This window comes from Aulostomus chinensis, chromosome 12, assembly GCF_037954235.1.
Source record: "Aulostomus chinensis isolate RoL2024-O1b breed Wild chromosome 12, RoL_Achi_v1.0, whole genome shotgun sequence".
Taxonomy (NCBI): Eukaryota; Metazoa; Chordata; class Actinopteri; order Syngnathiformes; family Aulostomidae; genus Aulostomus; species Aulostomus chinensis.
The window spans coordinates 24,652,799-24,675,571 of NC_141331.1; the positions used below are offsets into that span (position 1 = coordinate 24,652,799).

The 22,773-nt window shown below is 42.5% G+C and overlaps 1 protein-coding gene across 7 annotated transcripts in view; it reads right to left on the reverse strand.

Moving 5' to 3' along the window:
* Positions 1-21,658, reverse strand: part of sema5ba (sema domain, seven thrombospondin repeats (type 1 and type 1-like), transmembrane domain (TM) and short cytoplasmic domain, (semaphorin) 5Ba) — a 190,854-nt gene extending 169,196 nt beyond the window's left edge. For 3 of the 7 annotated variants that reach the window (XM_086220866.1, XM_086220868.1, XM_086220865.1), the window contains exon 1: positions 21,418-21,655. The gene's annotated coding sequence lies outside the window, so the exon portion shown is untranslated. Of the gene's footprint in view, positions 1-21,417 lie in introns of all 7 variants that reach the window. The other 4 variants (XM_086220867.1, XM_086220871.1, XM_086220869.1 and 1 more) reach the window with 4 other exon arrangements.
* Positions 21,659-22,773: the final 1,115 nt, after the last annotated feature.

Below are 22,773 nucleotides of genomic sequence, written 5' to 3' on the forward strand. Positions count from 1 at the left end.
TCTGACAATGAAAAACACAACATCACAGTTGAGTGCGTCTGCAATGTGTGTCTGTCACAGTGACCTTGACCTTTGACCACCAAAATCCTTTCAGTTCATCCTCAAGTCTGAAATTCTCGCCATGTGTTTCTGAGATGTGTGTTTATGTGAGATCACAGTGACCTTGATCTTTGATCCTTCACTGCCAAAACCTTCTCAGTTCTTCCGTGAGTCCAAGTGTACATTTGTTTCAAATGTGAGGAAATTCCCTCATGGCTCTCTGGAGATATAGAGTTTATGTGTGTGAAGATCATATATATATATATATATATATATATATATATATATATATATATATATATATATATATATATATATATATATATATATATTCCTAGGACTTGCTGGCATGTGGCAGGAGACCACATTGATCCTCCCTGCCTCCTCTTAGCTCTGCACCTGCATCCTCATCATTTGAATGAGCCAGATTGTCCTCCAGCAGCTAGAGTGAAGTCTTGGAACTTTCGTACGGGAGGAGTTGTATGCCAGAGGTGATTAAGAGCTGAGGGATCCCACCCCCAACTCTGGCCTTCTCTGGCTCTCTAGAAAATGAGCTGACAGGCTGGTTGGCGAGCCTGCTGCTCAAAAGGCTTGGACACCCCCTCTCCATATTAAGATACAGTACACTTCCAAGCATGTGTCAGCCAAAAAACATACATAATCTGTATTTATGTTTGCTAAATTAGTATATGTAAACACATTCAGTACTGATCTAATTATATTTACAATAAAATATTGTACGGTTGTGCCGTGGTCAGCACTGCCACCCCCCAGCAAGAAGGTTCCGGGTTCGAGCCCCGGCTCGGGCACGGGATCTTTCTGTGTGAGTCTGCATGTTCTCCCTGTGCCTGCATGGGCTCTCTCTGGTACTCCAGCTTCCTCCCACAGCCCTGCCATGGACTGGTGACCCGTCCAGGGTGAACAATTTTGGTTGGTGGATATGGACACAGAGCCAGAGAAAGAAAAAATATGTATTTTGTTTGTGTATGTATATATATATATATATATATATATTATAGGGATAAATCGTATCCCTATCAAAAAGTATCGATCACAATGATTGTATTGTGGAATGAATGGTCACAATAGAAATGATGGACACGAGAAATCCCAGTTTTGTAGGTAACTGCATGAAGCACAGAGTCAGAGCTTTCCCAGTTACTAAATCTTAGCCTCAATGTCGATGTTATTTAAGTCACAACCTGGTAATTAAAGATATTCCGATTATAAGACATGAATGTGGCAGATGGATGAGAGTTGCTGCGTGATGTAAACATTGCAAAGCAGACAAATTTGTGATTCTGTTCCGTATCAATAAACTTACCTCCAGTGGGGAGAGTGGAGGCAGGATGATGTGCTCATAATCTTGATAGATGCACCACAATGAATGTGCTGTCATAAATCATTCATAGGAATAACAGCCTAAAATGGATTTGACTCAGTCAGCAAGAGAGCCCATAAAAAAGCCAAAATTTATTGAGAAAATGGTTGTACAAACATAAAAAACTCATCCAGGGTGCATTAAATCTTCACAGCCAGCATCCAGTTCAAAAAATAAAGCTCATATGTTGCATCAATCCACTCAGCAGTGATTATGACCCCTCTGATTGACTGGAAATAACGCTTTTATCCTCTGCCAAAAAAAAAATTCCCCTTTGCTCTTCTCAGTTTTGCACATCTCCAATAGCCCTGGGTTTACAATGGATTGAAATCCTCCACCTGTGGTGCATCAGCCTGGCACAGAAAGTAAAGAAAATCAGAAGCACCGAAGTCCACAGAAGATGGCCTGGGGTGGCTTAAGTCTTTCAGTCATTGTCAATTTCCAGTGCCAACCAGTAGTTTGGGTGTCCCTGGAGGCCTGGGGTGAGCGCGCTCGATCACAGCCGGTGTCAGGAACACACCAACACACAGGCATATACAGCAGCACAGAGGACTCGTCCTGTCCGCAGTATCAAATGGCTGTTGTCAGCATGGGGGGGGGCGGGGGGCGCTGGAGCCAGGCCAGGTCATTTCACTCCAGAAAATTTCATAGCAACAAGGTCATTCGCCTGCATCACAGCACTCAGCAGCTTTCGTCATCTCAAAGTTCTACAATCATTTTCAGTACGCTATCAGGGTTTTTTCCTACTGATCTCAATCCACCTCACTTAAAAGCTACAGAACCACTCCACTGGGTTACTGCTTCATTACACACAGAGCAAAAGATCTCTTTCAGTTCTAGGCAGCTAAAATGCAAAGGCTCCTAGTTGATTTGTCCTTTTACAAAACGAACCGTGATGTTCTGTTTTTCTGTCCATATTACTGTTCATGTTATATGAGTACGGAGCACTTTGTTGAAATGTAAAAATGTGAACGCTGCCTTTCGACAAGCTCCCATGGGCTTCGAAAGCATTTCTGAAGCTACGTAGAATGTCGATATTCTTCATCTTAACGATAAATTACTAATATTCTACCAGACACTAACTGATTTTGAAATGAATAACCTTTATGGTAAAACTGATGAGAGAAACCTAGTCTTACTAGACACTGCATTTCTAGATGCATTCAAACAGATTTCAGCTAAAAACTGAAACAACTGCCAACTATTGAACAATTCGAGTTCAAGCGATAGCTAAACCACAGTGTATTTTGCCTTTCACAGACACACAAATGTATGTCTTGTTTTTTACAGCTGCAGAGCCAGCCACCTATAGTTGGATGTTTTTCACCAGGAAGAATGTGATATATTAATCCTTTTATATTGGTTATGCTGATATATCCATTCAATTTTGAAAGCACTTTGACGCGTCCCCTTACAGAAAAAAATGGGAATTTCACTCATTGAAAAAAAATCACTGCATGATTTCCATATGTGCTCCACACACATGCTGCAGCGTGTGGCAGCATATACAGGTATGTAATCACTCGTGTCCAAATGTACATACATGAGTGGCACAATAATGTGTTTTCTGTCAGGGTTGTCCAAATGTGTTTCTTTTGTTAACAGCTGACAGGCTGCTAGGAGAGTAAACAGGTACACCAGGTGATTAGGAGCAGCATTCTGCTGTGCAACCATAACACTGCGACATGATAGATGTTATATTCTGTTGGCAACACCTGCAGAGCAAGCTTATGAGAAGCAGAAAAACAAACAGCTATCTTCTACATGTCTAGCTTAGTGCCAGGATTCCAAATGCATTACCTGGTGAAGATCATAAAAATCATTTTTAGTGTTTGATGCACGTCATCCAAGGCACAGAACTCATTAAAGTTGAAATAATTTAAGGTGCCTGGCATTTAAATAAATCTCACAGGAGTATGCAGCTACTGGAAAATGCTCAATTAGATCACCTGTGAGTTAGCTTTTTGGTACAAAAACACATCATCCTATGACGGACAGACACTGAGACGGAGAGACAGCGAGGACAGCTGAAGTCAAACACAGGATCACCACGCACCGCCCCCGACCCCATCTTTTATGTAATGTTTATGCCTGTCACCGCAGAGCACAAGCAGCCCTCTGTCCCATGCCGTCTTAATGAAAGGGAGCACGTCTACAGCAAAGTCAAAGACACACGGGCACGGCCACCATCACCATCGGTTTATAAATCGCCAAGGATGTCTGGGCGTCAGGCCAACGGGGCACGCTGTCGAAGCAGCAGGGGGGACACGCAGGAGACGCAGGAAAGTCTGAAGGGTTTGCGACCACAGAGCTGAAGCAAAAGAGGTGGCAAGAGGAGAAAGAAGTCCCTGGTGTTGTCGTACAGTTTGTTAAGCGCAAGACTAGATCAAAACCCGGTCTACCCCCAGACTGTGTTAGAGAACGTGTCTAGTTTGTCACAGGTGGTTCAGGTAGTCTGTAAGAATCTCTGGATAGAAAACGCTCATCTGCAACATCTTGTCTCGGTCCCAGCTGTAGAATCTGTTGTAAAATACACAGTCATTACTGGAACGGGGAACACAAATAAATGCCACAGCGGCTGCACCAGTTAGTTAAGTTAGGTTACACCTCCCTGCTTCCTGGCAACCCTCCTGATATCTGTCTGCAGGTCCCCCTCCCTGCCCCAGACGCCAGGTCGATAGTTTGAGGACTGAACACCGGAAAAGACAAACATCATGTATGTGTATGAATGTGTACTTTTACTTTGGATATTAAGGTTAACTCAATTTAAAATACTTCCCTACTAGTAGAATTCTGAACGGACATATAAACTTTTAACAAAGTACCATCCATCTGAGTACTTAAAACTTTTATTTGAGTGGAGGAAATGTATACTTCTTCCACCACTGGCAGTAACTCCCAAGAACACAAACACGACTAAAGCATAAGCTTTGCTGAAATTATTTTATAGTATTATTTACAATACAACTTGGTCATGTCCATCCATTATTTCTATAAAATACACACTCAAAAACTAATGTACGAGACAAGAACAGTTCTGGACGTGCAGGCAAACATTTCAGTTCCTGCAACACCACCAGACCTGCACCTGTGATGAGTACTTTCCGTTCACCCTCTCAGCGACGTGTATTTTTACTCATTTAGGTACACACTGGTACCTCTGGTTAGAACATTTGGAATAATTTCTTTAAACTCAGTAGCAGCCCCACTTCCTTGATACCATGAACCACACAATTCCTTCAATTCATTTCTCATTATTTAAAAGAGGAAAGTGATGTCTTGGATTTTGTTCTTTTATTACAGATATAATCCAATAAATACCGTGCTTTTTGGTTTTTTCTAAGTGGTAAATGAAAGGGGAGGGTCAAAATTCCTTCTGTCACAGTTGATTAAGTAAGGTACTGATAACCATTTGACAACGTGTCACTCAAAAAATATCAGAGCGCTCAGCCACCCTGGGGTGGTCCACTTTCAGATCCGGCTAATATGTGAGTTTTTATGGGCTTCAGTATGAAGAATTCCCTAATAATTGCTATGACAATGTCCTGATCATCTATTTAGATTCAAGATTCAAGAGTTTTTATTGTCATATGCACAGCAAAACAGGCAGTTATACGATGCAATGAAATTCTTATTCCGTTCATCTCCCTAAAAAAAAGACGACATCAAAAATAAAGAACAGGAGAAACAATAATAACAATAAAAACAACAATGAAGGTTCCGGGTTTGAGTCCCAGTTCGGGCATGGAATCTGCATGTTCTCCCTGTTCCTGCTGGGTTCTCTCTGGTACTCCAGCTTCCTCCACAGTCCAAAAACATCAAGGGGGGACCAGGTTAATCCAGACTCTAAATTGACCGTAGGCGTGGCTGTGAGAGCCAATGGTTGTTTGTCTGTATGTGTTGGCCCTGCCATGGACTGGTGACCTGTCCAGGGTGAACCCCGCCTCTCGCCTGAAGGCTGCTGGGATAGGCTCCACCCCCACAACCCTTAACAGGAATAAGTGGAAGAAAATAGATGGATGGATGGATGGAGTGTGTTGCGTGCGGTGTGTGTGAGTGATTCATTGAGAAGCCTGATGGCCTGTGAATAGAAGCTGTTTACAATGAAACAAATCCGTTAATTCCAGTACAAAATTTTGACAGACATGACAAGACATCATGATTGCTTTAATTTTGAAAATCTTGTGATTCCAATTTATTTGTTTTTTGTTTATTCACTAAATCTTTCCTGACTGACGGCGAAATCACACTTGAACACTGCTTTTTGAAAATAAATTATTATTGGTTCTTACACAGCCCTTGCATGAACCTGTTTTGTGAAATGAAAGGTGACTATAGGTCACCACTGTGCCTGCTGCAGGTATAAATTATTACAATGTTGTTGGTTGTGTCTACTCCCAGGAGGTGAACGCAGACTGGCAGAACTCAGTGTAACAGCAGCGGCCACCAACCCGCTGCAGACACACAAATTAGCCCAGATCTTGTTTAGTTGTCATTGTCTTGCAATAACTCAATTTATGCTGCTGCATGTCTGCTGGTCCACCAAAAAATGATCACTATTGATATTTAAATTATTTCACTGGTTAAATCCCAACATAAGAAACAAACTCAGGCATGCTGTGACTCCTAATAACCTCTCACACTGTATTCGAATATCGAGCCCCGGCACAGGGTCTTTCTGGGTGAGTCTCCATGTTCTCCCTGTTCCTGCTGGGTTCTCTCCGGTACTCCAGCTTCCTCCCACAGTCCAAAGACATCAAGAGGGACCAGGTTAATCCAGACTCTAAATTGACCGTAGGTGTGACTGTGAGTGTGAATGGTTGTTTGTCTGTATGTGTTGGCCCTGCCATGGACTGGCGACCCGTCCAGGGTGAACTCTTAACAGGATAAGCAGAAGAAAATGGATGGATGGATTCCCCCCAAAATACACCTGAATCTAGATGCAAATGAGCCACCAGTTAAGTTATCTACACTGAGTGCTCGAAATATTTATGCCAGGTGAGAGTTGTCATCAGCATGCATGTAACACATCTGCATGTAATAAGTCTATTTGATCTGTGCCAGCCTTCTGTCTAAGCTGCAGTCATTAACCTCTAAAACCCTCAGAGCTCCTGGCTACAACTGAAAAAAAAAGTTGCTGAGTGGTGTTTGAATGAACTGCGGGAAGACGGCCTTTCCTGCCGTTGTCTCACTCTTCCCTGAGGGTGTCATAATTCACGAGGACAGAATGAGCAGCAAAACCCAGAGCAGCACAGAAAATGGTAGAGCAGCATGTGTCTAAGTGACCCCCACCTGTCTGTCTGACCCTCGGTAATAGTGCTGTTGCAGTGACATGTCATGACTCCCATCCTGCAGCCATTCACTGGGAAAGGTATTTATGGACAGACCAAAAGGAACTGTTACATCAACTAAAGGATGCGTGGTGGGTTCAAATCCAGTTAAGTGCAGAGAAACTGCTAAACGTAAGAAATCTGCAAGGACACGTTAAAGTGAGTGAGTGCTGACATCACTGATGTCCTGCCGAGTTAGAGAATGGATGACAAGCTGATCATTAACTGATACAGTAGCTGATATAAGGAATCCAACGCTATCAGTAGAATTAAGGACGATTTGCTGACTCTGTCCTCCGTGCTGAGTGAGTGGTAGCATCCTCAAATGATGAAAGTGCTGAAATACAGGACCCCGGTGAGCTCAAATCACAAAATGTGGGAAGAGTCATTTAAAGCTCGGGGACGAATGAATTCTCCTCATACAGTCCAATGTCATCAAAAAGATTAAGCCTTGCTATGAAAAGTTCACTTTTTCAAGGCTGACATGCAACCTGTGGGAGATGGAAGTCATTTGGATGAGGCCTGGCTTGTATTTCAACATGTTGTTTAACGCCCCTGAATGCATCACAGTGAAATGGCACTGCAACCACTCCTGCATCTTTCTTTATCCATGCTCCGCCTACAAGTGTGTGCTCATATCAGGCAGCCCCAGGAGACAAAGTGCAGTTCAGGTAAGGGCCAAGACATTTCCACATGGGGTGGCGAATGTAAAAATTTGGTTACAATTTTCTGGCCGATATATTTTCTACATTTAGCTCATTTTCTTCACATTTAACTCATTTTCCTCACATTTGAGGCAGAAATTCATGTAAAACAACATGTTGTATGCAATTGTCAAAAATATGTTCATGTGTAAAAAAATAAAAGTTAAATCTAAATGTTAACTCTACATCAAAATGCTAAATGTTAAATATAAATCTTAATGTGTCGCAGAGTGTAAAGCTAAATATTTCGAAAAATTCAAATCACCAAGGAAACCACGCCCACTGCATTGGCCTCAAACAGCCCAACCCTGCTTACACCTCTTACCGTGCAGCACGATTCAATGACGTGAGATGAGATGCGGTGAAACGCAGGCATGGCCGGTTCTCTATAAGTGGGAGAGCTTGAAAAGGCGGTTATTACAGGTGTGGGGGCTGCACTCAAAGGTATAACTCCACCGGCACGTCACACGATTAACGCGAAGTTAAGTTGTTTTACTGTGCTGCATACTGTAGGGCCTACAGTATGCATAAAGGACTTAAAATTAAAACACCGTAACTTACTGTTAATCGTGTGATGTGCCAATTACCTGTGAGATATTGTTTTACATGAATTTCTGCCCCAAATGTGAGGAAAATGAGCTAAATGTTGAAAATATATCAGCTAGAAAATTGCAACCGAATTTTTATATTCGGCACCCCATATTTCCATCACACTCTAAGTAACTGGCAAGTTACACCGTGTGCCTGTAGAGCTGTAGCTGGGAGCTTTTTCATCATACACACATATTAAAATTGATAAATCCACCATCAAACTTAAAAACATGAAACTGGGTAAGCAGAATGATAATGAGTACATATTTGAGGTTCGTTGTGTGTTGCGTGGGGTAAACTTTTGAGACCTCATCTTGAATAGACGATACTGATATTCATTCCATTTTCTTTCATGCTTACTCCAAATCTTCAAGTGCAACATCATTCACATGTTTTTTCATCAAAAAGTGTTCACATGTGATGAGGGGTCCATAGCTAAGGTAACCGCTGACACCCAAATCTTTGACTCAGCGTGGAGGGTGATTTGGTTACAGGCATATCTCTTCTTGTACGTCCAATTTACTGGGTGTTAAAAAAGGTTGTCGTGAACTGTATGTTATGTCAATTGTACAATTCATAACTGACAGTGCAGGAAACGGGACAATTATTTCTCTGACACTGATTTATTCTAGTATTGCTGCAGAGACATAATTGTACTAATTAATCAGGTGTACCTATTAACCTATCACGCCCTGAGTCCAGCTGAACATACATAAATTTGTCATTTTGAGGCACACTAACAGTTCTGTACAGTGATTGGGACCTCAGTCATAGCTTGAAAAAGGCCTGACTGAAGCTGCTATCATGGTGGGTGATGAATGGGGCTGCTGGCCAAGACTAGCGAAAGCAATCTGCTGTGAGCCAGGGCCTACATCCACGTGCCCTCAAAGCTGCAGCAGCTGATTTACACATCGCTAGAAAGTTCTCCGTGTGCTTCCTTAGGTCCTTCAGCATTTGTAAACATTTAAATACCAGAACAGATACACACATTTATTCCACTGAGGTCAGGTGAAGAGGCCAGGCCAGTGTGGAAAAATGACAAGCTAACGTTACCTCCTGTTGTCCGATGATGTACACATACATACAAAGGAATGTGTCTGTGTGTCTGAAGCTCATTCATCATGTCCTTTCTAAGTCTTACACCGGAATTGCAAAGTTTGAGCTTTGAGCTCCTTTACAAAGCTATTCACATAGAATGGGAGGGGCAGAGGGTTATGCCACAGAGAGCTAAGAGTGTTTGAAGGTGAGTGGGCAGGGGCCCTAGGTGTAGAGGTCACTGGAAAAGAAGAAGCTTTAGCTGCAGAGCGTAGCACTTGCACACACAAGCGCACGCGCATGGACACGCTACAGCAACCCGACAGAGCCTCCTTTCAGCTTAAGCATCATGGGTCTACTTAATTCAGAAGGATGACATGAAAGAAGACCAGGTTCTGCAGCGAAGAGGGGAGCAAACCACAAGTTTGATCACGATTCGATACCATATTCATTCTTTTAGCCAGCGACCCATTCGTATTTGATACGTCAAATTTGCAGCACTTCAGTTCAATGCTGGGATCTGCAATCAACATAAAATGAATTGATTTCAATTTGAAAATTCAAATTAAATATAATTAACTAACAATAACTAATTAATCAATAATTTATTGGTAGAGCTCAGTAAAAGTAACTGAAATTATGTAACCTTAATTGTATAAAGGCTAAAAAAGAAAAGCCTTCAAATCCCAATAGCAGCAAAAGTGCTTTTATTATAAAAATACACATTTTAACGACAGTTGTCTCTTCAAAGAGTACCCCGGAGTACTGCATGAAATAAAATATGATCAAATGAAATGTACACAGATGTGCAACTGCGGGTGTAGGTTAAAGTCACTGGTTTTAACACCATGCCACTTTTTGGGGTGAGATAACAAACCTGTGGTTTTACTTTCACAATTACATTCTTTCCAAATAAACTTCTTGTCTTTCTGTTCATTATTTCCCCTGAACCCAAAATGTTTCATCTTCTACAATTTCCGACTGACACTTTAGTGCTTGGGAGAGCTAGCAGTTTGCCGCTGCATAGCTCGGCGCTATGTAAGCATCAGAACCTTACACGGTTGTAAGGCTTTCCATGGCAACCAGCTGACACCGCCACCTGTAGTATGAGAGTGTACACTGCTGAGAGAATACAGGTGGTGTTGATGAAAATAACTACACATTTATGCATCGATGTTTATGTCAGTAACATCAGATTGATGCGATACAGACTGATGGATTGCTACATTACTTTATTCATTACTGTGTATCTATTGATGTTCCAAATTAAAGTAATCGTTACAAATTTTAACACCATAAATTTCCCAGTCTTGGGACTAATAAAAGATTATCTTCTGAACTCATCTTATCTTATCTTATCTTATCATCATTTTTTTTTTCAAAAAATAAACTGAATGTCAATCAAAATTGATCAATTTTGATCTTCAAAACTCAAATTCTCCCAGTTTGTTTGTTTTTCTCCTTTCTCACTTTCTCAGATGAGTACAGAAAAATAAGGTTATTTTCTGTCCAGTATTTATGAGACATTCTGGCCAGCGCTCGGGTCGGAGATGATGGAGCAGCTGCATGGCTGCCTCTCTCAACACCTGGAGACATTTTTCCCTCGCTGAGCGAGTGAACATGAAAAAAGCCACTAGATGGCAGATGTCAGAGCTCAAGAAAACTGTTCGAATCAAATCATAAATTTCATGAATCAAACCACCTGAAACTTTGAGGTTGTGCGATATGGAGGACATGGGCGAGTTTGGGATTGGACTTGCAAGCGTAGCGGCAAAGTAGCTAAATGTGATGTTTCTCAGGCTTGTATTGTGTGCTTTCCATCATCCGAATCCTGCTGCTCAAAAATCCAAATGTAATGTTTCTGGGTGTTTCGGAGGGGTGGGGGGGCTGTGAAGCGAGGAAGCGCGGTCGGCTGCTTATCTCTATCATGCAGACATTCGGCCTCCAGTCTTCCATCACTTCACTTCCTTGTTAACAGGCTGCATGGTAACCAGAGTGCCACGTGAATGCCAACAAAGGGCACCTCCACTTGTTTGATGTTTCAGAATAAGAGGCGTGCAGCAGACAGGAGACGCTGAGACAAATGTTTTGCCATTAATCAACTGGATTGTGAGGATTGATTTTTAGCAGACACACAGGTGAATCTCATTTCCTTCTCGGCTTAATCCAACATTTCAATTTATTCCAGCTTTCATCCACCACGTTGAAAAGTAATAGATTTTTGTATAATAAATAATTCACACGATTGTGATTAAACTTAGTCCCATCCTCAGGCAAAGGGGGACAAGGGTTGGCTGGGGCCAGCGTGCTTCATAACGCCTCAATGCTGACAAGCAGGCCCTGAGATCCGACTGTGTTTTTGTCAGGACATTTATCACTATCACACTCCTCTCTTTCTCTGTCTGTCTGAAATAGACCCACCTGCCCATGCCGCCAGCCACTTTTATCGCCATAGTAACCAAAACCAACTATCAACCAAATGCAGCAGTTTAGAATGACAATAATGTTCACAATGATCACTTGAAGCTCAAGAGGGCAAAACTAATATGCACCAAACGTTTTGTTCCACTTTTCTCTCATCCCTCTTTGTCACACTGCTGACGGCGTGCGATGCATCGTAGCTTCATCCTCACATCAAATATCAAACAAGGACTACGGCTGTTGGGTCTTCACTCCCAACACTTGTTGATGCAGTCATCTGTGAGACATGTGATGATATGTTCCCCATGTTCAGCCCTGGTGAACTAATGAGCTCTTGATTACAGCTCCTCTGGAGCCCCCCAGCTTCTACTCCAGACTACAGCTCACACACAACAGGAATCACAAATCGGCCACTTTGGTCGAGAAAAACTCTTTCTCTTGGCTTAAGCCCAAGAGATTTTCTGGCAAGATCCAAAGGAACAGGTCAAAGGGCAGAGTAGAATAATTTCTGTGGAACGTCTGGCAGGTTAAGCTGAAGTACAACGCAGTGCTCATTGGTATCCAGGTCAAACAGGGAGCGCTAGCAAACACAGACACTGAATAATAGACTGGACTGATTCACTGATCTGAGATGTGAAATAAGCTGCCGCACAAAAGAGAATGCAGTCTCTTTTGTTGCTTCTCTATTTCACTCATTCATCAATTCAGAACCCTGCTGTGTCCCATACACAAAAGCTGAACTGATTGAATAAATTATAGAGAAGAATTAGGAATATGGCATCAATATAAAATGATTAAAAACATTTGCAGATTTTAATGTGGTCGTTGAGGAGGCTTTCTGTCGACTTGTCGGACTCAGTAATACCATCTTTAACATTTATTTCACAGCCACTGGATTCTGACAAATGAGGGTGATGTCACTAAAAGAACAATAATAATGGATGAGCGCGAGCACAACATCAGTGTAGAAATGTCCTGATTCTACACACTCTTTTGCACCTGAGCTCTTGGGTGTGTTCGGCAAACCTGCCGTATTTTGTTGGATAGTTCAATGTATCAGGCTGGTGTGAAAGCTCATTCAGACTCTGGTGCAGGCCAAACCAGCAAGCCCGCCCCACAAAAACCGGAGTCTCCGTTTGCTTCTAAGTGAACACTGCCACTGGCAGTAAATGGATCAAATATTGGCATAGGACCAAAAAACATTAATTTCAGCGGCTCACATGTGGATGAAGACCCGCCTGTGGAATTTCGATGGCCTCTCATTTCTGATCACAGGACTTTTCCTTGCCGTGTTTAGCGCACTTGAACTACACAGTGTGAGGGAAATTAGAGCGAATGAAAAATACGAACTCGATTCAGCGTCCAAAATTATCAGCTGCATCATGGACCTGACGAGTGCTATTTCTGAATCCATTCACATTAACACGGATTTTACCTCATAATGTGATGTTGACGTCAGATGCAGAAATCTGCATTGAGGGAACTGCGGCGCCCAGACAAGCTACAGCCTGCGATTCATCTGCAAACAAAAGGCAGAGGCTGCAAGCCTTTTTAAAAAATGTAGCAACTAAATAATAACCTTTGAGAGACAAATATGAAGAATATTTGAGATGGACACTAATCCAGAAGTCTAAGGTGGATTTTTCAATGCCGAGAGCTCACTCAAAAAAGAGCACCAGCTGACTTTCCATTGAATTGTCGAGCAAATTTTGAAGCCAACTTTGGATAATTTCAACTCATAAAGAATCTGAACCTGAATCTGTTGTGTCTACTCGTCACACCTCTGTTGCAGAATGCCAGAATGCTATTTAAATGAACACACTGCAGCAGCAGAATTACGTAGGTGCCGCTGGGTTCTATGTCATTACAGGAGTAAGAAAGAAGTGAAAATTCATTAAGAGTTTGTCTTACCCACCAGCTGCACAGCAAACTTTTTGTGTCTCCTCATGAAAGAAAGGGTGTGAATATCAGGTGAAGTTTGGGAAAGGATAGATGAAGGATATGAGGAAAGATGGAAGGGTGACAGATGGTCTCAAGAGTCCGGGAGAATATGAAAAAGCATTGATGGGAAGGAGCAGATGAGCTTCCTCTCCCCAGGCACACTCTACTCACCGGGGAATTTAGCCTTTGCATCCCATTTTCAACCAGTTCTGACAGAAAGACAACTGCTCTCATCATATTTAGTGCTGCTGAATAATTAGGCTTATACATGTAGATGTTGCCACGTGGTTGTCCAATTACCCACCCAACCGGTACGGAACCTTGTGGGCAACGGTGGAAGTGGAGAGACCAGCTGCCTCCGATCACAAACGGCTGACTTCCTGCCCATTACTGCATATGTACACTAATCGAAAGTAGACAAATATGCATGCACAAATGCAAACACGTGGATAAGCATACAAACAAGCACACAACAGCAGACGGCTCCCGAGCAGACGCATGTGCCGTGCTCTCTAATGAGCCAGTTATACGACCTATCAGAGGCAGTTCATCAAAGACTGATACTGGAAACAAACCAATGCTAATAAAAGTGCAGATACAGAGAAACTAATAGACTCCAACCCAGCTGGTGCAGCTGACGATGTGACCTCACAGCCGCCTCCTACAATACCCCAATCAGTCCAAACACAATGTCAAAATTCCTCGGATACATTAAAGTCACTCTTTTTTCAACCATCACCGTGTAAATGCACTGCTAGAGCGTTGTAAAATGTGTCCTTATTCTGGTCTTGTTCTGTAGCCTCACTGCAAACCTATTAGGCCACTGAGCACAGACTCACCCTGCGACTCTGGTAGGAGAAGATATCCCCATTTGAGAGGGTTTGCCTTCGTAAAAATGAGCTTAATCCATTCGGTGGGTGTCTTGAAACCGTGAGCAACAAAGGCGAAAGCAGGGAATTCAAAGTTAATGTGTGACTGAGGCATTTTATGACTAGCAAGTATACAATACATGACAGGATTTATGTACTATCATGACTTCATTATTATGTTCATAGGACTTGGAGTCACTTTTTCTTTGGTACAAAAAAGATACAAAAAGGGTTGGGAGAAAAATGTGTCCCTGGCTATATCTGTCTGGACCCTTTTATTTTCATTTTTAATCTTTCACCCTTTTCATTTAATCCCATTGGATTTGGAGCTGTTGACAGTATATGCTGACATTTGTGTATGTGTGTATGTGTATCGCACGGGCTCTTCTAACTTCCGAACTTCTAAACTTCCGACACGGGGAGCAGCTGGCAGGTGCCCTTTTTTCCACATCGCTGGTGATGGTGACCTTGCAGCCCACTGGTCTGGCCCGTCCGTCATTTGCCAAAATCCCCAGTCCGAGCCCGGATATCAATATATTTTATGAATACTGACACATTTGAGAAAAGTATGACTAAATGTATCTGATCAAATGCGATGACTCATAGAGAGTGGCTTTCATGGTCCCATGCTCTCAATGGGCAACAAAATGTAGTAACACTCTCAACTAGAGGAGGACACAAGAGTGCATTTTCACTCCTGTCTCATCCCAGTCTCACAGAACTACTCCTGTTCCGTCCCAGCCCTGTGATGGTTCTTACAGTCCTGGAGAAATGACTCTCTTCTCAACGGGATTTAGCCCTTTTGGTAAATGACTCTGTACTTAGGACTGTGTGATATAAACACATGAAATGTATCGTAGAAGGGTATATATATGTCAATCAGAACCTCTATGGTTTATATCATTATCATTATTATTAATCATAATTGTCATGGAGAAGCATTGATTCACTGTTGCTAATCTGAATATCGTCTTTGCTCATCATTTACTTTTTATGATTAGAAAACAATGTAGTATTTATTGGATACACTGGGTTTCCAAATGTTTCAGAAATAAAGAAAACCTTGTTTTTCATTATGTACAAAATGTTAATACCCTATGAACTTAAAAAAAAGGTAAATATCATTTATATATATATAAATTTACATAATGAAAAACAAGGTGAATATGAAAATGTTAAGTTATTAAGTTATTAATATTTAGTAGATATAAAACTCAATATCCTGCATCCTAGTTATGATCCCCATCCCGCCCCTCCCACTGACTATTGTAGATGAATACTGAGATTTGAGGGCAACCATTGTCAAAATATCTAATGAGGGAATATTCTTAAAGGAATGATCTCCCTCAGCAAAGAAGAAGCTGGGAATCCATGAACAGCAGAACTGAAGCTGTTGTGGAGGTTTGAGGTGGAATTAAAACAGACCATCTGAGAGCCCATCCAGCTTATAGGGCCACTGCTTCAGAGTGGCATTAGAGCAGCGGAGCAGGGACAATGTTCCCACCGTCCCCCACAATGGGCTCAACACCCATCTTCCAACACAGTCCTCCGAGTCACATCAAGCCTTGAATGAGACCCCTTCCTAAAGCTTCTGGGGGCTTCAGCCATGCATCCAGAGCATCAATGGGAATAGTGTTCCTCCCCCCACCATGGCCAAATCAACTGTGGGAGCACTTTCTCCTCCTCTAGCACTCCTTTTATTCTTGCCTCGCTCAGACCTTGCCGGCTGAGCACAGGAGGGACATGAGAGAAAAGGCACATGCCTTCACGTCCGCTTCGCAGGCATACAAAGAGAAAAATCAAATTGCTCAGACATGAGCACACACACACGCACGCGCGCGCACACACACACGCACACACACACACATACACGCACACGCACTCACACACCTCATTTTATACCAAGAGGAATAACAATGAGAATGTGTGAAAAGAGGGGAAACACTGACTGCTACAAGAAAAACACCTTCAGGTTACTTCAAACGTGAAACAGAGGAGAAATACAATGCATCTAAATCTTCTTCTCCAAAAGCCTTGCAACACAACAAATGGAAACATATGCTGATTAACGTTATCATGATGAGCTAATCTGTGAATTGTTTTATCAATTTTAAAATCTGGGCCAAAATTTTCAGATTTTACAACTTTTTTTGTTGTGTCTGACCCCAAAAAGCCAACAATGGTTCATCTAAATAATGTAAATAGGCAGATAGTACTCGCAAATATATGTTTTGTGCACACAAATGTTGCACCACAAACAGGCTGGAAAAAAATGATGACTTTAGACCAACATTAAAAGCATTGCATTTACTTGAATCTTGGCGTACCTCTAGATTTTTCTCATGTCAATTCTCCCAATTTGCAAAGGTACAATAACAGCAACAACAGCAGCAACACGGGGACGTGACGGGGGAACAGTGATGATAGTGTTCCACAGACAAATTGAGCCTGTTGGTTGTAACAAGCATTAATTATCAGGGTAGTGCAAAGACTCTGCAGCTCTATCTGACTTCACAGTCGCTGAGGTTGTGCGTCTTGGCAGGGTGAGGAACACACACACGCACACACACGCACACACACAATGTGAGTGAAGGCCACGTCAAGTGCACTCTGCATTCAAAAACAATGAGGGGACCCAGACAGACATCATGGAATTATTCATTTCCACCCACTGGCTCAGACTGTACCACGCAGACATGGCGGCTGAAGCTGTCTGGTTAGTCTCCATCAGGGCTGAAGGCTGATTCTCATCAAGGTGCTGGTGGAGGGAGGCAAATCGCTGTACTGTATTTGCATCAAGCTACAGTTAGATAAACTGATACGGGGTATTTAAAGAGACAAAAAAATCCAGGAGTTATTTCATTGACTGTGTCTTTTTTCAGGTTTGTGCTTGAACTTCTCCCCAAGGTAAACGATTTCTTCACTTCACCTCAGCCTTTAAGAGCCCATCACCATCTTGATGTCAGACAGTTACAATTGTGCCTTCTCCAGCCTCTCCCATTCCTCTCCAGGTTTCATCAGACCCATGGGTCCTTCCCCTGAGCTGTGTTCTCCACCCCAACCACTACAGTCTAGAATCCATCCACACCTTTTCCTAAACAGTGCTCCTATTTAAATTTTTCCTGCTTCTTCAACAGGTACAGCCACCTGACCTACCAATCATGATGAGACATACATGAAATAACCATCTTCTCAACACTGCGTTGCATGGTGACGAGCTGATATCTGTCATTCACTGCCAAAAGCTTCAAGAAAAATGAAATTTATATTTAGAAATTCATATTTTATGATGCATAACTACAATAAGGTCAGGTTAGGTTTAGGTACAAAGACTGCTGTTGGACTGACTTACGTTCATTCTTAATTCTAGGTTTTACATACAGGTCTGTTTCAATGTTTCTAACTAATGGCGGTGAAACCAGAAGGACAGTTGGACACCTAGAGATGTGTCGTCAGATCTCATGAGACTGTGCTGTTGAGACAGACTGGACTTGAACAGAGTTCTTTTTCTCTGGATTTGTCCTCTGACAAATGTCGCTTTTGTGTCAAAATGAACTGAATTACAAGTTCGTGATGGGATCGCCAAAGAATCTTCACAATTTTTTTTTCCACCTTTCCACTGCTTCCCACAGGCTGGCAGTTACAAAAATGTTTTTTTTCAGGAAAATGGAAAACTGTATTTTATCCCAACTTGTACAAAAAATGTCATCTTAAATAATAATGAGGTTTCCACAGCCCCTAAATGTGATACATAATGTTTCTGCCTGGGTGCCTCCCAAGTAGACCCAACATATGGGAAATACTGTGTTCCTTATTGTTCACAGGATGTGAAATAAATTCAATCAGCCTACTGGTTAAGCCTCTCACTTTCAATCCAGTCTCACCTGATTGAGATAAAGTGAGGTGTTCTCAGGCACAGGACCTCCATCGCTGTGTGAGTAGAAAATGCTAACACTTGTGTCAGCACTGTGGAACAATATTTTAATCAAATTCTGCCAGCACAAATCATAGCAGCTGAATCCGTGATTTCAAATCTGGTGTTGTATTTACATAACAGAGAGCCTCAGACACTCCGAGGGGGCTGCAGGCTTGTGAATATATACAGCCACTTAAAGGAAGCATCTCTCAGTGTTTTCTGCTCTCTCTCTCTCTCTCTCTCTCTCTCTCTCTCTCTCTCTCTCCACATGCGGACAGATTTGTTTTTCCTCAATGTGGCCTGACCTAATTACCATGTGAATCCTGCTCAAGAGGATCACTTTAAAATTTCTCCGCTGCGCTTTCAAGCACAGGCTATGTTAAAAAAAAACAAAAAAAAAACAAAAAAAAAAGGATCTCAAGATCGGTGGTCACAGCCAGCCACTTACTGCCTCGCGGCAGTTCTTGGAGCATCCTTCCTGGCATTTAAAGCATGAAATTTCTCACATTGAAGGAGAGTGTGAGCGGTTACAATACAGTGCATTAATAGATTTGAGGTCATACTGGCGTAGGTGGTGACAGGTGTCCTGAGTGTGAAAAACTGAACAGCTGAATAAAAGACAGGAAATGTATCACACTGAAATGTCTGCCTTGGACTTGGTTGGTGAAAAGCTGCCAGCGCTGAGGGAAAAATTTCTAATCCATTAAAGGTATTTCCTCGTTTATAGACCTGAAGCCATACGAAGGGAAGCTGCATTTAGAGCAATGGCAGCACAAGGTGGGAGACCTCAAACCAGACTGAATCGTACACGGTACATGTACCTGCTCTAAGCACACACACCACACCAGAGGTCAGTCATACGGAATCTTTATGTCTTTGAGAAGGGTAGAAGAGGATCACGTTCGCTGGACATTAAACTTTCATATCGGCCTGTTGCCTCTCAGATGAAGTCTCGACTAGAGAAATAAACCACACAACACCGTTTAAATGCATCATTAAAAAGTTGAGGGAGAGGCTACCAGCTCATCTATCCCCCACCTATCATGTTGGTAAATGGACATGAATGATTCATGTCAAAATCACATGTCGTGAAGATACAGGCCGCTTTCACTGTCGCTATGAAGATGACACGGAGCGGACAGAGAAAGAGAAAGTGACTAGAGGGGTGGTGTAAGAGGAGTTGGGGAGCTGCTTTTGCTGCGCTGGTCAAGTTCCCCCGCCAGGAACTGTCAAGAGCCCTCATAAATTCATCAAAGATGAAAACCTGTTTTACATTTGAAAGGACTGACCCGGGATACTAAAACAGCTCTTCAAATAACAAAAGCATTAATCATCCATATGACAAGCATGTGGGCATGACAAAACCTGTAAGGATGTGAATATCCATAAAGAGACGGTAGAGAGTCGGGACTTGTTGATGAATGAACTCAATAAATCGCCTGTTTAAAATTCCAGACAGGCAGAACTAAGTTGCTCAGATGTAATAAAACAGAATCTCACTCTGTGTTTATTGTTAGTCTTATGTTCTGTGAGAGAAATGGGAGCAATAATAGCAGAATAACAGTCTGAATATTTGCTTATTTAAGTCACAAATTAGAGAAGAAAAACATGTCATTGGACATTTTTACCAAAACCCAAACCGCCCATTGCACTTGAGAGCTATTTGAGCGTTAATGAATAATAAAGTGATTTTCATTGATGCTGTTAAAGACAATGAACAACTGTGGTTCAATAAAATGCAGCACATTAATGTCGCACTAAAAAAAAAGCTGCTAAAAGCTCCAGTGATGATGGAAAATGGCTTTCAAGTGAATATCTGATGAATATTAAACCTCGAAAAATGCCAACTGTGGACTAAATATCCCTGAAAGCCTGCTGAAAGTACTTGACATTTAATCACCTGTTTTTATTAGCCCAGGCTCTGGTAAGTTCTACACCTCTGCTCCAGAGTAAAGACGACACCCTCATCTGCAGTTGTGTTTTCCTCAGAAAAGCTTCAATTAGTGCCAGACATGATGCAGCAAACTTCACCTGGCAAGGTGTTGCAGCAGCTGCAGATTGCTGCTCAACACTGCCCTCTGTTGCACTGCAGCAACCCAACAAGAACTTTCTGACCAACCAAAAAATACAAAAAGAAATGTGTTGGTTTTTTTTTTCTCTAAATACTGTGTTTCTTTGTTACATATCCCTGGTCTGGAACCTCTTAAATCTTCTTCTAAGGTTAAAATCAGCGAAGCTATTCGCCAAAAACAAGCCCAAATAAAGACTTTCATGCAGAATTTGTTTCACAAGTCCAAGAGAAAACTGTAAAAGAAAAAGAAACATGAAGATTCAACATGCGGCGTTCCGTGCCTTAAAAAAAAAAAACGTAAATTTTTTGAAACTGATAAATCAAGAGGCATTTGAATCAGTCGGACATACACACACACACACACATTCACCATCAAAGGAGAATTACAAGATCCATTAAATTTGTCTACATCTGTAGATAAATCAAGAAACAGCGCAAGAGTTTTACAATAAAACCTGGTATAAATTCAGAAAGCAGCAGAGGTGATGTTGACAGTGGCTCTGAACTCTCATCCCTCACATCCCGACTACACGGCAGCGTGAAGCGCAAAGTAAGTTTGAGGGCGAACAAATGTGTGCGGTACAGGCGACTCCTGCAGCCCACAAACGCTCCTCTGATCCCGGGATGAAACGTGAGTGGAAAGTAAAGCTGGCGTGGAATAAAGGGCAGCGAACGACTCTGAATAACACACGCAACATCAGGCAATGAATAAATACACATTCAAGTCAAATGGAACAGTCAAAGTGGGCTGGAAAAGTGTTTGACAGGAATAAGATCGCCTCGTTCCTCAGACAGCGCTGCTAGAATAACGGTCGAGGGAATCACGGAACCATCACCATGGCAGGATAAAGCTCTCCACTGACACATCCACGGGGTTGTTCTTGTTTTAATTTATTTGGAGTGGGTAACTCCAGCAATTTCAAAAGAAAGAAAGAGAGAAAGAAGGAAAGAAATCCCACACTGCATTCAAAGTGGAGCAATATTAGTTTTCGTCGGTAGAAGCAAATGTGAGGTGGGACACAAGATGGAAACTGCTGCCCCACACACCCAAAAGTGTTTTTCTCTTAGTCATTTCAGGTGTTTCACCGAACAAAAGAAAGAAATGCGATTAGTGTTTACCTTCGGAGATATTCCTCAGGTTGGTGTCTAAAGCCAGGCGGAGATGAGGAGAGGATCAGACTCTCAGTACCAGATCTAGGTTAGAGGCGGGTTCGAGTGTTCCGCGTCCTCCGCCAATGTGCGCGTCCCGGTCTTTCCCAGCGACCTGCAGCCGACAACTGCGCTCTAGCTCTCCTTGAGAGTCGGACGATACCACCGGTTGGGGTGGGGGGAGAGGGGGAGAGGAGCGGGGGGGGGGGGGTGAAGAAGGATGGGGCCGATTTGAAGGCGCAAAAGGGAAAGGGGGGGTGGTATAGGCTACGCATGGACACCCCCGGAGAGCTGCAAGAGTGTCGCAACCGAGCGTCGGTCTCGGGCTGAAGCTGTGTGTGTATCTGTGCGTGTGTGTCTGTATGTGTGTTTGCACCTGAGAGACAAAGGAGGGCTTCTGGGAAAGGTTTGGCGTGATGTTGTTGTCTAACAGAGTGGGGAAGGGGTGGTAACTTGGCAATTCAACTCCACCGGGGATAAATGTTTTCTTTGCTTCGCTGTTTTTTTCCGAGCAGACAAACACCGACTCCAGACGCTAGAAAGTCATTCTGCTCTATTTTACTCTCTCTATTGTACAGCGTGTTGATCATGATGGAATTAAGATCTACCTACAGAAAACTCCATCTGGAAGAAGTCACAGGCGGCCTTCGGGCTACCCCCCTGGAAATCGTCCTCTTCCACCGACGTGAACACTCGTGATCATGGGCCCCTATGTCGGCCAGTAGCCCGTGCTATCGGGAGATGAAGTTTCTGTAATATTCATGTTTTGTACAAACCCATGCAAACATTGTGAAGTTAAAAAGTTTCGTTTTCTTATTTCTAAAACATTTGGAAAAGGCCATGAATCTTGTATTTATTGATTTCCCCCCTATCATTCTATATGTGAGTGAAAACAGAGACCTGATATAAATATTGGCTATCAGACTGACATACAAACTGCTGCTATCTGCAGGTACTGATGATGTGCCCATATTTTCCTTCATCTCTAGTCTCAATATAATGTGTTGAGGCCAGAAATCTCTATCGTCACCACTCAGTCAGCACAGCTCTCACCACAAGTCCCTGTGTGCAACTGCTGCATGTTACCAAACCTCTGTTACACACATAACCGTCCCTGTTAAACAATGGAAGGTAGGAACCGAAAGGCAAGGGGAGTCTAAGGAGCAGACAAAGCATTGTAGGAAATAAAGCGCATGGTTAAGGTCAGTTTGAACGGCACCCAACAAAATCCTGCAATCATACACTGAAGCCCACAAGCAAACAAATTCAAACATTAATATGATAATTACACATATGCATCACGCACTCCCACACATGCACCTATAC